This window comes from Panthera pardus, unplaced genomic scaffold (genome assembly GCF_024362965.1).
Source record: "Panthera pardus isolate Hobbes unplaced genomic scaffold, ASM2436296v1 HiC_scaffold_24, whole genome shotgun sequence".
NCBI classification, from domain to species: Eukaryota; Metazoa; Chordata; class Mammalia; order Carnivora; family Felidae; genus Panthera; species Panthera pardus.
In genome coordinates, this window is record NW_026526810.1 from 81,174,868 (window position 1) to 81,193,356 (window position 18,489).

An 18,489-nucleotide genomic window follows, 5' to 3' on the forward strand; every position below is an offset into this window, starting at 1 on the left:
ATTAATGATGCAATTGTGAGTGTTCAACATCTTTCCAATAAGAAAATTAAACTGGAACAATGTGAAGTGTCATGAGGAAATAATGATTATGACAGTGATAACAATTGTTATATTTGAATTAGGAAATTTCTTTACATTGATAAGTTGGGCAGATAAAAAGGTAATGGTGTGGAAGAGTGTGTATGTAGAAAATTGTTGTGCAGTAAGGCTAGTTGGTGACAAATTTCAGCCACGCTGTTTAAAGCCAATAAAAAATTGTTTTCCATGCACAGGGGGGTGGAGGATATCTTTTAATGCCAAATCCTGAAGAATAACCAAATTGTTGACTTTCAAGATGCTTGGACCCAAAGTTTCCTATATGCTACTATATTAATTTCTTTCCTTTGTGACTGAGATCTTAATACATTAATAAATTGAGTAGACACTCAACAACACTATAAAAATAAAATACAGAGTCCTTACAGACAAGATTGACTCATACTCGAAATCTAGCTTTTATACAGAAGTCCCTTCAAATAGTAATTAGTGGGGATATTCTTCAGTGGAACGTGATTTGCTTTACTTCCTGCTAGAGTTGTTTATATACATGAGCTTATTAGCCTATATCGTGTAAGCGTGTGTATGTCTATGTGGAAAGGGACGAAATGTTATTTTTTAAAATTGATTAAAGAAAAATCCTGAATCCATTTATGATTTCTCTTAATGTCAGGAACACATTAAAATGTAAATACTTCATTTTTAAACTGATGTTTCCCTCTCTGTATCCATGATGGCCTCTGGCCACCTCAACACAGAACACATTTGAGATCATAGCAATACTGAAATACCACATACTTTAGATTTATCCCATTGAGTAATTTGTATGCCATTTGTATTTTTTTTAATGTTTATTTATTTTTGAGAGAGAGCACTAGCAAGGGAACGGCAGAGAAACAGGGGAACACAGGATCCGAAGTGGGCTCTGTGCTGACAGCAGCAACCCGATGCAGGGTTCAAACTCACGAACTGAAAGATCATGACCTGAGCCAAAGTCAGACGCTCAATTGACTGAGCCACCCAGGCACCCCAATATCTGTATTTTTGAGTGAACACTGCATACTGGCACAGTATTAGATTCTGTGAGGACATCAAAGAAAAAAGATTACTTCTGTCCCAAAGGCGATAGAAATTTTACTGCAATTTTCTCAAATAAAAATGTAATGTAGCTCCTGAATTGGTCAACTTTTTTGGGAGAGTAGCATGTTTGTTTGTTTATTTGTTTTTTCTAAAGATCTCAGAAAAGATTTTAGCTCAGGGGTGCCTGGGTGGCTTAGTTGGTTAAGCATTCAACTTTGACTCAGGTCATGATCTCTTGGTTCGTGGGTTCAAGCCCCACATCAGGCTCTGTGCTGACTGCATAGAGCCTGGAGCCTGCTTTGGATTCTGTGTCCCTCTCTCTCTGCCCCTCCCCCATGTGTCCTCGCTCTCTCTCAAAAATAAATAAAACATTAAAAAAATTAAAAAATATTTTAGCTCAGACCATCCTACCAGATGGAAGGATTGAATGGAGGCTTTACATGGATTTAGTAGAATGAGGGAGGAAGTTGGGGGAAATACCAAATTCTCAGGACTTCATTGAGAGCAAGAAAGTGATGCCAGTTAATATATTGAAATCCTGTACAACTGGCTTATGACAAAGGCAAGAACACATTTATTTGTGATTTCTGTTCAACAGGTCCATGAAAAATTTTTGTTGCATTTGTACCAATATTAATGGCTGCCATAGACCATTGGTTTGAGAATTCAAATCATATTCTCCCTTCTTATTCTTTTATAATTTGTTCAAATGTCTAAGGCAGAAGGTAAAGGTTGGAATAGGGGTTTATACTTTTTAAATAATCTGTGAGCCAAGTTAAATGTGTATTTTTAGAGTAACCACTAAGACGTATCAAGATAATGATTCTGGGTCTCATATAGTGGGAAAGAATAGATAAACTCCCTGTATATTAACACAAAATGGGGTATAAAATGCACTCGTAGACAGGAACTATCTTGTGGATATACATATTAACAAGACATTATGAGTACATTAAAACATTGGAAGGAGTTTAAGTAGAAGCACGTAATAGGCATTTATTCCCTAAATTATCCTCAGTGTTCAACAAGGAGGGTAAAGGAAGATGAGTCTGGAAGTATGAATGGGAGATTATAAAATTATGAGGAAATTTACTAAATTTTAGTAAAATTAGTATTACTAGGAAGGGTCAGAAGCAAGGAAGAGACATAGTAATCAAGTAGGTATAGACACCCAAGGGAGGAAAACTTACAGTCTGTAAGAGAAAGTGTAAGTATAGTGTAAATATAGATTATTTGCACTTAGGACATTTTCTGATTTTCAGAATTCAGCTTTGGCACCTGAGTATAACCTGAGATTTTTTTCTTTATTTCTTCCATCACTTACATTTTCATTAAAAAAATTTTTTTTAATGTTTATTTTTTATTTTTGAGAGAGAGACAAAGAAAGAGAACATGAGCAGGGGAGGGACAGAGAGAGAGGGAGACACAATCTGAAGCAGTCTCCAGGCCCTGAGCTGTCACTACAGAGCCCGATGCGGGGTTCAAACTCACAAACCACAAGATCGTGACCTGAGCCAAAGTCCAACACGTAACCAATCAAGCCACCTAGGCGCCCCTACATTGTCATTTTTAAAAGCTGTAGTGATTGAAGTACAATTTGATAAAATGTTCTTTTCTAAAGTTGTGCAGCCAAAAGCTGAACCCAAAAATTTCTGTATCTCCAATAATTTTGCTCTAAATACTTGGGAAAATGAACTCTTGATTTGGATGGATTAAGAATGGGGATGCTTCTGGGAATAAAGAGCCACTTGTTACTGTCTCCTGACCAAAATCAAACCAAGTAGTCTGAGACATGCTAGTGTCCATAAGAAGGCCTGTAAAAAAAATAATAATATAGTAGGAAATTTTCACTATGTATTCCAATAGAAAACTCTAAAATAAGATTGTTGTTATGATAATGGATCTGCTATACTGGGTTGTTTCTTAATTCAGTATCTGCCTTAAATGACCATGTTGTTGAAGCTTTAGACCTGGAGTTAATGGAGAGCTCTGCAATAATGTTTTATTCCTGAAAATTAAATAAGACCACTATTTCTTTTGATATAAGATGTTTTTAACTCAAACGTATTTTTTTAGGTAACTATATATTTTTTAATTTAAATCGAAGTTAACATGTAGTGTAATAATGATTTCAGGAATAGAATTTAGTGATTCATCACTTACATATAACACCCAGTGCTCATCCCAGCAAGTCCCCTCCTTAATGCCCATTTCCCATTTAGCCCATACCCTCACTCACCTCCCCTCCAGCAACCCTCAATTTGTTCTCTATATTTGAGAGTCTCTTATTTTTTGTCTCCCTCTCTGTTTTTATCTTATTTTTGTTTCCCTTCCCCTATCTTCACCTGTTTTGCTTCTTAAATTCCACATATGAGTGAAATCATGATATTTATCTTTCTATGACTGACTTATTTCGCTTTGCATAATACCACCTAGTTCCATCCATGTTATTGCAAATGGCAAGATTTAATTATTTTTGATCACGAAGTAATATTCCATTGTAAAAAAAATACCACCTCTTCTTTATTCATTTGTCAGTTGATGAACATTTGGGCTCTTTCCATACTTTGGCTATTGTTGATAGTGCTGCTAAAATATTGGGGTGCATGCGCCCCTTCAAATCAGCGCTCCTGTATCCTTTGGATAAATGCCTAGTAGTGCAGTTGCTGGGTTGAGGGATAGTTCTATTTTTAATTTTTTTGAGGAAACTCCATACTGTTTTCCAGAGTGACTGCACCAGCTTGCATTGCCACCAACAATGCAAAAGAGATCCTCTTTCTCCGCATCCTCGCCAACATCTGTTGTTGCCTGAGTTGTTCATTTTAGCCATTCTGACAGGTGTGAGGTGGCATCTCATTGTGGTTTTGATTTGTATTTCCCTGATGATGAGTGATATTGTAGCTCATACATATTAATTACATTTTGTAATATTTTATTTTTTCCTGCCCCAAAATTTTATTCAGAAAAACGTATTATTATACAGTTAAGATATTCATTTAGGGGTGCCTGGGTGGCTCAGTCAGTTGAGCGTCCGACTTCGGCTCAGGTCATGATCTCATGGTTCGTGAGTTCGAGCCCCGCATCCGGCTCTGTGCTCAGCTCAGAGCCTGGAGCCTGCTTCAGATTCTGTGTACACGCCCCTCTCTCCGCCCCACCCCTGCTTGTCCTCTATCTCTGTCTTTCAAAATGAATAAACATTTAAAAATTTTTTTTTTTTAAAATTCATTTATTGGGGGATTTAGGTGAGGACAACTTACAGTTGTAGTATTTAAAATAAAAGTGATTCCAAGCCTACTTTCACACTTCATTAGATTGGAGAAAAAGAGAAAACCATAAATTATACATATTTCACAGACACATTTAAAAAATATAATACCAGAGGTTTTTTATGATATCAGAAATTAGGTTCCAAGGGAGGGCTGTTGGAATGGATTTTTGAAAGTCTTAAGCCCTAGAACAAACACATACTGTTACAGTTCATGGTGAAGTGAGCTAATAAATGCTTTGGGGGTCACGAGTGTACAAAATTGTTGCCCCTCCCCAAGTTAGAGTGTAAGAGGGTGAAAGGGTCTTCTTTTGGGTTAACTCTGAACTAGATCTAAACCTTCATAACTTTTTGATGAATAGAATCACCAGGCTGCATTTGTCTTCTCTATTAGCTACATTTCTTTTCATCAGTACCACTTCTTCACCCTGGCCCTGCTCCCAACCCATGCAATGACTTTACGCAAATCCTTAATTGGGCATCACACTGAATTGTTTCATTGCATAATATCCCATTATCTTCTGGAGAATTTTCATGAGCATAAAGTTAATAAATAGAAGTTGTGATTCCTATTTCTAAAACAACACTATTAACAGGTGGATTTATTATGAAATAACAAAAAGCTTAAGCTTCAGATCCCTTTGCTTCCCCCTGATAGAGGCCCTAGTAATATATTAATGAAGTTGAATAATTTTATAAATTAAAAGAAATAAGTTTAACTGCAGTTAGTTAAGACCCATGATCTTTTATCACACTTTCTGTTCATTATACTTTTCCTTTTCTCAGGTGGTATTTTGTAATGGTATGTTTGGTTTGCAGCTAAAGGGGAAGAGGAGTTTAGTGGGATATATTTGTTTTATAGTCATTTTGTTTATAATTATTGCTTGCTATCCTGGTGTAAGAACTCCCACACTCACTGCTCTGCTTTACCTGATTTTTGTGAGCCTAAGGTGCAGGGCCAGAAGTCTCATTGCAGTATGATAATGGCCCACGGCAATGGAAATATATGGTTAGTAGAAGAGAAACTGTTTTAGCTGTATGACAGCAGAAGTAATTTATGGAACTATTTCCAATTATTAGCACATTTTCTAATGGGTGTTGTGATTCAAAGAATATTCAATATTTGTTTCAATATAACATAAAATGCTGTGAAATTGTACAGTTTATATACGAAAGAAATGAGATTTTCAAATTTGACAACAATCACAGTTAAATATTAATAAGCTATGAACTGAAACATTTCTAAATTATTAGTATTAAAAATTAAATATAATAGAAATTCTCTTTTATTTTTTGAATTCAAATATAATTAACATGCAGTGTTATATTAGTTTCAGGTATACAATATAATGATTCAACAGTTCTATACATTACTGAGCGCTCATCATGATAAGTACTCTTAATCCCCTTCACTTATTTCACCCATCCCCCCACCCACTTCCCCTCTGGTGACCATCAGTTCTCTATGTTGAAAGTCTGGGGTTTTTTGTCTCTTTTTTTTTCTTTGTTCATTTGTTTCTTAGATTTCACATATGGGTGAAATTATATGGTATTTGTCTTTCTCTGGCTGATTTACGTCACTTAGCCTAATACCCTCTAGATTCATCTATGTTGTTGAAAATGGCGAGATTTCATTCATTTTTAGAGTCAAGTAATATTCCATTGTATGTATATACTACATCTTCTTTATCCATTTATCTATCAATGCACACTTGGATTGCTTCCATGTCTTGGATATTGTAAATAGTGCTTCAGTAAACACAGGGGTGCATGTATCTATTTGAAATAAATTTGTATGCCAACCATGCTGGAGAAAAGAGTGTTATGTCTCAAAGACTAAATTTTCTTTTGATTCTATATAATATAGAAAAATGAGGTATTATAATAATTACAATAAAGGATAGTAAGAGTGGAAAAGTTTGCTTGGAAGTTGATAGTAAATGATTTCTAATAGGAAAGTGTCTTGTGTGTGCTCAGAGAGAGAAAAGTCTTCATTTTCGTATGTGACTTAGTGATTCTCTTCTAGGAAACACTAGATCAAAAATGTCTATTTACCCATATGCATCTTCAGAAGAAGCAAGCATTGATCTTAGTAGGATTATGGAAGAATATTTGAAAATGAAAATGAGAATCAAAGAAAAATGATGTAGTCAGAATAAAATAGCAAGAAACAACACTTAAGAAGAGTAAGAAAAATTTGAATAAATAAAAGTTGGGAAATAAATGAAAGTACACATTTCTTACTTTTGGGACAAGCCAATTTTAAGTGGGACAGAAAAGAAGGTAGACAGAAAAGAAAGAAAAGAGTAGCATTTTGAACAACTTTGGAGATTAAATGCAAAAGTCAGGAAGAATCAATAAGCCAGTACTCAAAACTACAAAAGGGTTTTCAAGCACTGCAGTGTCTCCATCACTGAGATGTGTCAGAAATAACTTACTAAAGAACATGATCACTAGACCTGTGTGTACACATGTCTTTTGTCATTTTGTATCTTTTCACTTGGGGAATAATCCTAGAAACACAATGCTGGAGAACAGTAAATGCATGTATAATTGCAGATATTGAAAAGCTTCCCTACTTAAAGGTTGCACAATTTTAGATTGTCACTGGTGATCTTTGAGAATGCCTCTTACTCCTCAGCCATACTGCATGCTGTCAAATTTTTGGGTGTTTGAATATCTAACAATTTATATTTCATGGCAATTTTATACATTTCTCTTATAGTGAGCAAGGTTGATCATCTTTTAATATGATTAGGAGCTATTGACATTTTATTTTATTGAAAGCTATATATTTTATATCTCTTGATCATTTTTATACCAGGTTATTGATTCTTACCGATTTTTTTCTAGTTCTTTATGTAATAGAAGTGCTAATTTTTCTTCTATAATTTAAGGTGCAATATTTCCCATTAATTTGTTATATATATATACACTGCTCACGGGATTTTTTTGACAAGTAAACATTTTTTTTTATGTAGTTAAATTTAACTTTTATTTCCCTTATTGCTTCTAGATATTAAAGAAATAGAATTAAGAGAATTTTGCCATCCAAGTTTGTAGAGAAATTCATTTACATATTCTTTTAGTATTTGTATAGTTATTTATTTTAAGGTTAAATATATGAATCATTTGGAATGTATCCTGGGGTATGAGATGAGAAATAGATCCAGCGTTTTCTTTTTGGTTATTTACAAGCCATTTATTAAACAAAAAATCTTTTCCTTGATAATTAAAGAAACCACCCTTATCACATGTGAAATTTTCATATGCAATTGGGTTTATTTCTGGCATTTTCTATTCTGTTCTATGGTTCCTTTCTTATATTCGAGTACCAGTACATAGTCTTTTAATTATCGAGAAATTTGTTTAATGTTTGATAAAGCTACCCTGCCATCATTTTTTAGTTTTTTGAAGGGTTTCAGGCTATTCTAGCTTATTTTTCTTTCCTTTTTAAAATTTTTCTTTCAAAAAAGCTATGAATCACATTAATTTTTACATTAACAGAAAATACTAGTATCTTTCTTAACTTCCAAAGATTGTCATACCAAAGTTCCATAGATGGGTGACTTACTTATTATGTCATAGTTCTGGAAGTGGAAATCCAAAAATCAAGGTGTAGGTAGGTCTATATTTGCTTTAAAGTCTCTATGGGAAGATCCTTCCTTGCCTCTAACTAGTTTTTGGTGTTTGCCAGAAACTTTGCAATCCTTCATATTCCTTGGTTTTGTAGACTCATCACTCCAATCTCTACCTGTCATCGTATGGCTGTCTTTCTGTGTGTCCCTGTCTCTCCAGACTCCAGTCATTGGATTAGAAACCCTCCCTAAACACTGCATCTCCAGAGACTCTATTTCTAAATCAGGTCACATTCATTCACAGGTTCCAAGTGTTAGGACTTTTTAGGGGACACACTTCAGCCCATAATAGAATCTTGATGATGTTGTCTTACTACCTCGGAAAATGAGGTACCAATTTATTCACTTATTTCACTATTTTAAAGGAGTCCCCTATGATATCTTCTAATGTTTTTTATATGTATGAAGCTTTTTGAGTTTTTCATATTGATTTATAGCTTGCCATGTTAATTGATCCAACTATTTGTAGTAAAATGAAAGTATACAACTGTAGGGTTGAAGTATCTTATTGTTGCAAAATATTATTATTTTGCTTTCTGCATTGCAATTGTAAAGTCTCTCATCCTTTCTTTCTCTAATTGCACTTGTGGATACCTGTAACACAATGTTTAATATTAGCGGAGATATTGGGCAGCCTTTCTTTTTTCCTGACTTCAGACTTTTTCATTAAGATGCTAGAAGTCACGATAAGGTGTGTGGGTGTGTGCACATGTGTGCATGTATAATATTTGTACGGTAAGCATTGCTATACTTTTCATTGTCAGAGTTTGAGAACTATGTTACATTCATCACAAAAAGGAAATTTAAATACTTTTTCTATGATCTAGAATAATTAGCATCTGACATAAAAGCATTTCTTAACAATAAGTTACTATAAAGTCACTTGGGCCTGATGCATTTACCTGGGGGAGCTTTTTCACTACTTTCTGTGTTTTCTGTTGTCATTGTTCGTTCAAACTTTTTGTCTCTACCAGAGTCAATTTTGGAAGGTATTTTTGTTAAAAAAGAAAAAGCAATTTCTTCTGTTATCAACTTGATTTGAATGGAATTGTGTAAAATGAAAAATATATTCCATCTTAACAATATTAAGTCTTCCAATCCGTCTGAACATAGAGTGGTTTTCAACGTATTTAGGTCCTATTTAATTACATATTTATTTAATTACATTTAATTACTTATTGGTAATACATCTTATACATCTTTAATTAAATTTAATTTTAAGTATTGTTTTGCTGCTCATGTGACTGGAATTGTTTTCTTAACTGCATTTCTTATTCATTGTTAGAGCACAGAAATAGATTATTGTATATGAATCTCATATCCTGCAACTTTGCTAAATTCATTAATTAGTTCTGGGAATATTTTTAATTTATTTGTTCTTCAAGATACAAATATCTTCTTTCCTTCGTTCGTTCGTTCGTTTGTTCCTTCCTTCCTCCCTCCTTCTTCCTCTTCCTCTTCCTCTTCCTCTTCCTCTTCTTCGTTTCTTCTTATTTACTTTAGAGAGAGATCGTGAATGGAGAGAGGGGCAGAGGGAGAGAGAGAGAATCTTACATACTCTCTACGCCAATGCAGAGCTTGACATGGGCCTGGATTCCAGGAGCCTGGGATCATGACTGAGCTGAAATCAAGAGTTGGCGCTCAATTTACTAAGCCACCCCAGTGCCCCCATTCTTCAAGATTTTCTATGAACAACATCATGTCATCTGTGAATACAGATAGTTTTGCTTCCTATGCTTGAATCTCAATACCTTTTATTTCTCTTTTGCCTAACTGCTGTGTCTGGAACCTCCAGGTGAGAATGGATATGTTGCCTTCTTCCTAATTGTAAAAAGAAATAACTCACCTTTTCACCATTAAATATAATGTTAGCTATCGATTTTTCATAGATAACAATTAGGGTGAGGAATTTCTTTTACTCTCACATGTTTTTAAGCGTTTTTACAATAAAAGGGTGTTAGATTTTGTCAAATGCTTTTTCTGCTATATTGTCCTTTATTAATTTGGTGATTACACTGATAGTCACATATTAAACCAATCTTACATTCCAGGAAAAAAAATTGGTCATGGTAAATAATCTTTTTAATATGTTGCTGGATTGAGTTTGCTATTATTTTGTTGAGCCTTTTTGCATTTATATTCGTAAGGAATATTTGTCTGTAGTTTCCCTATGACCACTTTGTCTAGTTCTGATATCATTGTAACACTAACTACAAAATAAGTTAGGAAATGTTAACCTTTTCTAATTTTTGGAAGACTTAGGTAGGACTGTTATTAATTGTTTTCTAAATTTTTGATAGAATCCACTTGTGAAGCCATCTGGATGTTGGATTTTATTGTGGGAAGTTTCTCTTTTACTGTTTTTTGCTGCTGTGATCACATATTTAGTGGCTACAAAATCACAACTTTGTTATCTTACAGTCTATTAGAAATAGACTTACAGTCTACAGAATATCTTACAGTATATTAGAAATTCAGCACAGGTTTTGCAGAGTTACAATCAAGGTGTTGGCAGTGCTGCTCCCCCTCTAACACACTGGAGGTTCTGGGAATTCAGAATTAATTTTCTTGTCTTTGCCCGTTTCTAGAGGGCATCTGTGTTCCTTGGCTCATGGCCCTCTTCATCCATCTTCAAAACAAGCAAAATTGTACCTCTCTGATCATTTTTCCATTTTTCATATCTTGGTCTAACTCCAGTCAGAAATGGTTCTTTGCATATAAGGACCTACATAACTAGATTAGAACTACTGATTGGTGAGATAATCTTCCGATCTCAAGTTCCTTAACTTAATCATACATGCAGAGTCTCTTTTTTCCACGTAAGACAACATATTTACAGGCTGCAGGGCTTAAGACATGCGGATTTTGGAGGGACAATAATTCTGCCTGCCACATTTACAATTACTTAATTTCTTTAAATGTTATAGGTCTATTCATTTTTCTATGTATTTCTGAATCTGGGTAATTTTTGTGCCTCTAGAAATTTGTACATTTGATATAGATGATCTAATTTGTTGGCATACATTTTTTCATGTTATTTTATTATAGTTTTTAAATCTTTGATATTGGTGATGATGCCCTCTCTTTCGTTGCTAATTTAATAAATTGAGTCTCCTCCCTGCCTCCATCCTTCTCTCTCTCTCTCTCTCTCTCGTTCTTTCCTTTTGAAAAAATTTCTTGGTCAATCTGAAACCTTACTAATTTTGGTGATCTTTTAAAGAAAAAACCAAACTTTTGTCTTCATTGAATCTCTTCATTATTTGTCTACCTCTATTTCCTGTGTTTGCACTCTGATCTTTATTATTTCCTTTGTCTTGTTTGATATAGGTTTAGCTTACTTTTCTTTTTTAGTTCTTAAGGTAGAAGTTTAGGTTAACAATTTGAGATATTTTCTCTCTTTTAAGGCAGAGATTTATAGCTATAATTTCCCTTCAGGAGATACTTCAGCTGATGTAAAAAAAAAACCCAAAAAACATGTTTTATTACTGTTGTTGTTTTGTGGTGAAAAATTTTGTATTTAGATTTAGCTAGCTGGACACAGTTTAGACGATCCTGATTTTGTTGGCAAGATCTGATGCCAGTGCCTTTCGCCTCCTCCTGCCCCCCAGCTCTGTCCTTCTGGGGCTCAAGAACTCTCCCTCCTGGCGTCCTCTCACCCTCCTCCTACCCTCCCTGCTCTCTGAGAGCAGAGCTGTTGACTTTTAACATTCCAGATGTTAAGTCCTGCTGGCTGTCAGAACTCATGCAGTCCGGCCCCTCTGCTTTTGTAAACCAGACTTCGGGGAGTCTGCCTTGCCTGGTGGACTCCCCCTCTGCTTCCCGGCTGCCTCCCACCAGTCCATGTAGCACATACCACCTCTCCACCCTTCTTACCCTCTTCCGTGAGCCTCTTACCTACGCTTGGCTCCGGAGTGTCCGTTCTGCTAGTCTTCCGGCAGTTTTGTGGGTTATTTAGGCTGATGTGGGTGGAATCTAAGTGATCAGCAGGATGAGGTGAGCCCAGCATCCTCCTATGCTGCCATCTTCTGTCAACGTCATAGAGCTTCTTTACAGTCTCATTGGTGCTTGTTGGCCATGACTTCCACAATGAACACACGTGTATTGTCTTCTGTTTTCTTCACGACTAACTTGGGAGTCAGGGGGATCTTGATGATAGCAGAATGGTCAAGCTTGTTTCTCCTGGGGGTACTCTTTCGAGGATATTTGGGCTGCCTTCAGGGATGCAGTGTCTTGGACTATGGGCAGGTAGATGATGCATGGATCTTCTTTTTTTGTGTGTGACTGTAGACTCCTTTTAGCACTGCTTTGTTGGCCTTCAAAACCTTTGCTTTGGCTTTGGGTGGGGCAGGGACTTCCTTATTTGCCTTCGGGACCGTCTTCATGAAAGGGATTTCAGATGCCATAAGTTTTAATGTACTTTTGTTTTTATTCGTAGCAAAATATTATCTAACTTTCTTTGTGATATCTTCTTTGACCTATTGGTTATCTTTAAGTGTGTTAACTTCCAATATTTGTGAATTCCGCAATTTCCTTCTCTTATTAATTTATAATTATACTGTTGGCAGGAAAGGTATTTTATATGATTTCAATCTTTTGAAATTTCTTGAGTCTTATTTTATGGACTAACATAGGGTCTATCCTAGAGAACGTTCCATATATAACTGAAAAGAATGTGTATTCTGATGCTCTTGAGTAGATGTCTTATTTCTAGTTGGTTTATAGTGTTGAAATTTTCTGTTTTCTTATTGTCAAATATTAATCTTATGGAGGATCCATTTGTTGTGACAAGTCACATACCACAAAGAACACTGTTTTTGCTGATATTCAGCCATTTGTCTTGAATGAGTGGTCCTGGAATTATTGTCATCTTTTGTTAATTTCTAGAGTATGAAAGTGATGTTTTTCATAATTTTTCCAGTGTTCTTCATTCTTAATGGAGGGGTGTGTATGTGTGTGTTTGTGTGTAAATACTTCTTTTGGACATTGTCTACTTCTTTCCTACTACAACCAATAATGAGTCTTGGCCTGTCCCTTGTTGCTTGGCCTGCCCCTTGTCCCTTACTATCTTTATGACTTAAACAAATTCTCAAGTCCTGTTTCAGAATCTCTATTTGTAAAAGGGGTGCAATAATACCCACTCATAGAACTCTTGTGAAGACAATACATCAAGCAATTAATAAAGTACCTTAAAGCAGTACATGAAAAGGAAATGATAGCTTTTAGATGTCACTAGTTAAAGGAACTCCTCTATTTTTCAACAGAGGGATGATACAGAAGTTTCTTTGTGTTCAGATTTCCAGACCACCCAGACTGTTTAGTGATGCTTATTTTAGTGTACAGTGAGAGGCGCATGTGGTGCTTGGTCTGTTTCTCACACTTGTGAATTCTTGTGCTGAGTCACTGGTTATATTCAGGTGGATATTGACCTGCCCCATTCACTGTGGAAGCTGCTGAACACACAGTGTGAGAACTTACAGGTTTTACCAAACAGAAAAAAATTTATTGATTGTTCTTCAGGATTGACAGGTTTTTTTAATGCATTCTACTTTCTATGGTTTATTTGTCAGAACATATTGGCAGTTGGATATGATCTGCTAATATGCATTCCTAAGTTACCTTATATGTCTGGTAGATTAGCCTTGGTCTTTTATAATTAATGCTTGCCAATAGTCTTGTTACACATGCAAAACTTGATCATTTGTCATTTTTAGTGACAGTTCCTCCCCTTCCTATTTTCCTTCTCTCCCTTAAGTATAAAGTTTATAATAGGGGATTCCCTGTCTTTCATTGTAGAAGTCAGAGCAACTCCATCTTATAGAAAGAATATGTGCACTTGATATGGACTTGCTTTTCAGAACATTTATGTCTGGGACTCAATTTGTAGCAGCTGAGGCAAAATCAAAGGGCTAGTTAAAATCTGTCCATTTGTGGACTCAGCAGTTTGCAAAGTAGTGGTGGAAGCATTGTTCTGGGTAATTACTGGTTTTGGCCTTCTAGAATGGCTTTGGTTTCTACTCATTTTCCAAAATGCTTCTTTTTAGTTAATGTAGCTATAATTGACCCCCATTTCATAGAACTGAGAATCCTATTAGATGACAAGATTTGCATAATCTGGCCCAATCTTCTTGGTAGCTTCATCATTTTGCCTGCCATTCTAGCTTAAATACTCTGTGCCTCAGCCATACTGACCTTCATGCTATTGTTTTAAGTGGTAAGTTCACAGTTTTGAATTACATCTGTATTAGTTTTATATTATTGACATAACAAATTACCACAAACTTAATGGTTTAACCAATGATTTTTTTTTTTTTTTACAGTTCTATAGTCAGAGGCCTGATCCAGATATCACTGCACTAAAACAAAGCTCTAAAGATCTAAAACAAAGCTGTCAAGAGGGTTCTTCTCCTTTCTTGAGGCTCTGAGGAATGATTATTTCCTTGCTCATTTGAGTTGCTGGGAGGATTCAGTCTCTAGTGGTTGTAGGACTGAGGTCTCTGTTTTCCTGCTGGCTATAAACTAAAGGTCGTTCTCATCTTCTACAAGGTCACAGAATTCTTTGGCTACTGGTGCCCCCTATCTACCTTCAGAGTCAGTAATGGCAGGTCAAGTCCTTGTCATCTTTCTGAGTTGTCTTCCATCATTGTCTCTTTCTTTGACCATAGCCAGAAAAAGTTCTTCACTTTTAGGACTACGTGATTCTATGTATGTATAATACAGGATAATTTCCTCATATCAAAGGCCATCTTTTTAATCACATCTGTAAAGTCCTTTGGCCATATAAGTTGACATATTCACAAGCATCTTGCGGGACCATTATTCTACCTAGCACAGTCCACTTTTTGGCCTCAAAAGATTCACATTTTCCCACATACAAAATACATACAGTCAAACTCAATATCCACCCCCCCATAGTCTTAATGCACTGTAGCATCAACTCTAAGTCCAAAGTCTTGCCTAACCTTATAAACTGAAAAATCTCAAATATCATTATCAATATCATCCAAATTAGGCATATGCAAGACTGTGATATTCTCTTCCCATCTGTGGACATGTGAAACTAAATAACAAATTATTTTCTCCCATAATATATGGTGGGACAGGCATAGGATAATATTTATAGACATCCTGGTTCAAAAAGAGATAAAATGGAAGGAGAAAGGAGTCACCAATCCCAAGAAATTTTGAAGTCTGGCACACTCCATTAAATTATAAGACCTGGGGATATTCCTTGGTAGTTTGTGTCTCCATCTTCTAGGCTCTACCCTCTGAGTCATTCTTCTTTTTTCATTAAAGACAGCAAATGTTGGCAGCTGAGTGTTTTATCAGCCTATTTCCTGCCCTTAGTATTTGGAAAGGAGGGTGGTGTGGTACACAGCTATGGCCTTCTCTTGTTTGGTACTTCTTGTCCCTTTTGGTCTAAGCTGGTGGTGTCTCTGCTTGTGTAAAATCTCCTGTATATGTTACTGAGATTTATGTCATTAGCAAGAGGATTGTCCATTGATCTTTCCTAGATAATCCTATTCCTATTTTTTGGCTTTTGCTGAGATGGCTGAGGAATAGTGCCCTTAAGCTTCTTAGATCCTTTCCTAGGTTTAAATGAGATCCGTGATCCACACTTTTAGTCTGTTCAGAACCTTTCATGTAATTGAATATGCTGATTCTTTGATCTTTCTGAGGCAAAAGGCAAAAGACACACTCCTGGTTTTTTTTGTTTTGTTTTGTTTCTTTTTGTCTAAAGCATGCTTCCCAACAGTGAATCTCTTAATTTTAACATTTTTTGTAATCTGGATAGTCTGAAAATTTCTCAAATCATGAAGTTCTTGTTCCTATTCACTTAACATTTTTCCTCCTAAATTTTCATATTTTTACTATAAGCCTCAAGAAGATCATTCAATACTTGCTTGGAAATCACCTCAGCTAAATATCCAAGTTCAAAACTTACAAAATCTGTCTTCCACATAACTGTAGGAAACCAAGCTTTCTGCCACTATATAACAAAGGATTACCTTTTCTCTAGTTTCTAGAAACATGCTTCTCATTTCCTTCTGAACTGTCACTGGAATTACCTTCTGGGTTGATTTTCTAACAGTTTATTCTTGATGATTCATATATCCCCTGAGGAAATTTAGATTTCCCCTACAATGCTCCTTCTTCTTTCATTCTGAGTCTTCAACAACAGTGTCATCAATATCCATATTTCTTACAACAGTCTGTTCAAATTATGCTAGACATTTTCTGTCATGCTCCTTATGACAGATGAATGAGAAAATAAATATTAACAAATTATACATTTAAAAAATGACAAATACTGTAAGCTTCTGAAAATCCAGAAAATTAACATACTATTTTTGCTAATGAACTGCCTAAAAAAAACCCTGTAATACGTTTCTTCCCCATCACTTGCTAACCTGTTCTGTAGTTATTTCATCATATTCCAATAATTGTATATCAATTATATTAGAGGAAAGAAAAAGATAATTTGGTTATTTCTTTAACATCAATGACTGATTTTTTTCCTTATTTTCATATGTTTGAAATGTTTCTTTAAGAAATGTCTTATAATTAGAAATGCCGTGTAAAATTTTAGAACTATTATAAGTTGGTAAAAGCTTTTTCAATTATTTTCTTATCTGAATTGTAAGATTTCAGGGCACATACAGTTTTCCCTTGTATTTTCCAATCTTAAATAATATTTGAACTGTTAATGGTCATTAATCAGTTTGTCATTGATTCATTACATCTCTATATTATGGGGATTGTTTTATTGTTGTTAATGTCACTATTTTGTGTCAACTGAGAAGTAAAGTTAAATATATTTCCAATATGTTAATATTATTTCACTTCATGAACTGGGTTATCAAAAAAATACAAGAGCCTATTCAATATAACAACCATTTATTTAAGGATGAATATATTTATATAGGAGCTTTATCATTGGAGTATATATATTTTAGGTCATTCAGTTTCAAGGTTGCATTTTTGTAAATCATTTTAAGGAAAAGTAGTCTTCATGAGAGCAAGATACAACAGATATACTAAGATATGACCTCATATACTGGAATGCATAAAATATATGACCTCATACATAGACATACTCCTTTTTGTACTTCTACAGATGCAGCAGTTCTGATAAATTTTATTTTGTATCCTCATAAATATTTGTTGTGATCATAATTGTATAAACTACATCAGTGAATGTAAGTAGGATAGAAGTGAACTTCTGTTTTGAATCGCTGGCAATAAATGTGGAATCTGTTACCAACAATCTTACACATGTGATTAGTAGAAGAACTTTCCCACAGACTAAAATCTGGTTCAGTACATTTCAATCCCCTTTCTCCTTTCTTACCCATGGTTTTATTTCTGAATGCCATAGAATAGGTGCATTTGCACCCCCCACCCCCTCCCCAGCTCTGACCCTTATGTCACAGTGCTAGATGAATCATCACATCAGTAGTTGTGAGAATGGAGACTAGGAGAATGGCTAGCAATAAATTAACTATACATGGAAGTGATAAATATATACCATTAGTCTCAACCTAATTATATTCTCAATTTAAATGATCTTAAGATGGATCCCAGAAGTATCTGCACCCATTCCAATACCACCAAGTAGGAGGAGAATTACAATGGAGGGGAAGACAAAATAAAGGGAAATAGTAGTCAGCTGATTTTAGTTAAAATATTTTGCTTTGGCAAATTGTACAGAAAGATATGAACATGTGAACATATTTTTAGGACCTCTTCTAGGTCTTGGAAGGGGCATAGGCAAATAAGGGGCCATAAAGCTTCAAAGAAATTCTCTCTTCTGAGAAAACTGATCCATCCTAGGTCTTCTGTTATTCAGTTGATGGCAACTCCATTTTTCAAGTAACTCAGTCTGAAGAATTTGAAGTAATTTTGACTTAGGTCATTCATTCGGTTTCTATATTTATTAGTAAATTCTTCAAAATATACTCAAGACTCCAAACATTTCTTCCCATCCCACTCTATCATTGTGATCTGAGCTGCCATCAATATTCATTTGTATTATTTTAATAACTTCCTAATTCAACTCTCTTATTTTGCTCTTACTGACTTTCAGTCTACTCTCAACATGGCAATTCAGGTGCTATATTTAAAATTCACTTACATGTAAATCAGATCATGACACTTCTCTGCTTAGCACCCTTCTATGGAATTCTTTCTTAAAGTAAGAAAGTCATTATTGTCATTATTGTCTTTATTGTCACCTATAAGGCCTCCTTGATCTGACCCCCTTAGTTCTTGACCTCATCTCCCATTACTCTTTCTCTCCCATTGCAGCCATGCTGGCCTCTTCACTTCCTGACACATGCCTGGAACTCTTACAGCTTGTGGTCTTAGCCCTCACCGTTCCTACTGCTTAGAGGACTGTGTCCAGGTATTTCCAAGGCTTGTTTTCTCACTTCCTTTAGGTCTTTCCTCAAAAGCTATGTTAGTAAGGATTTC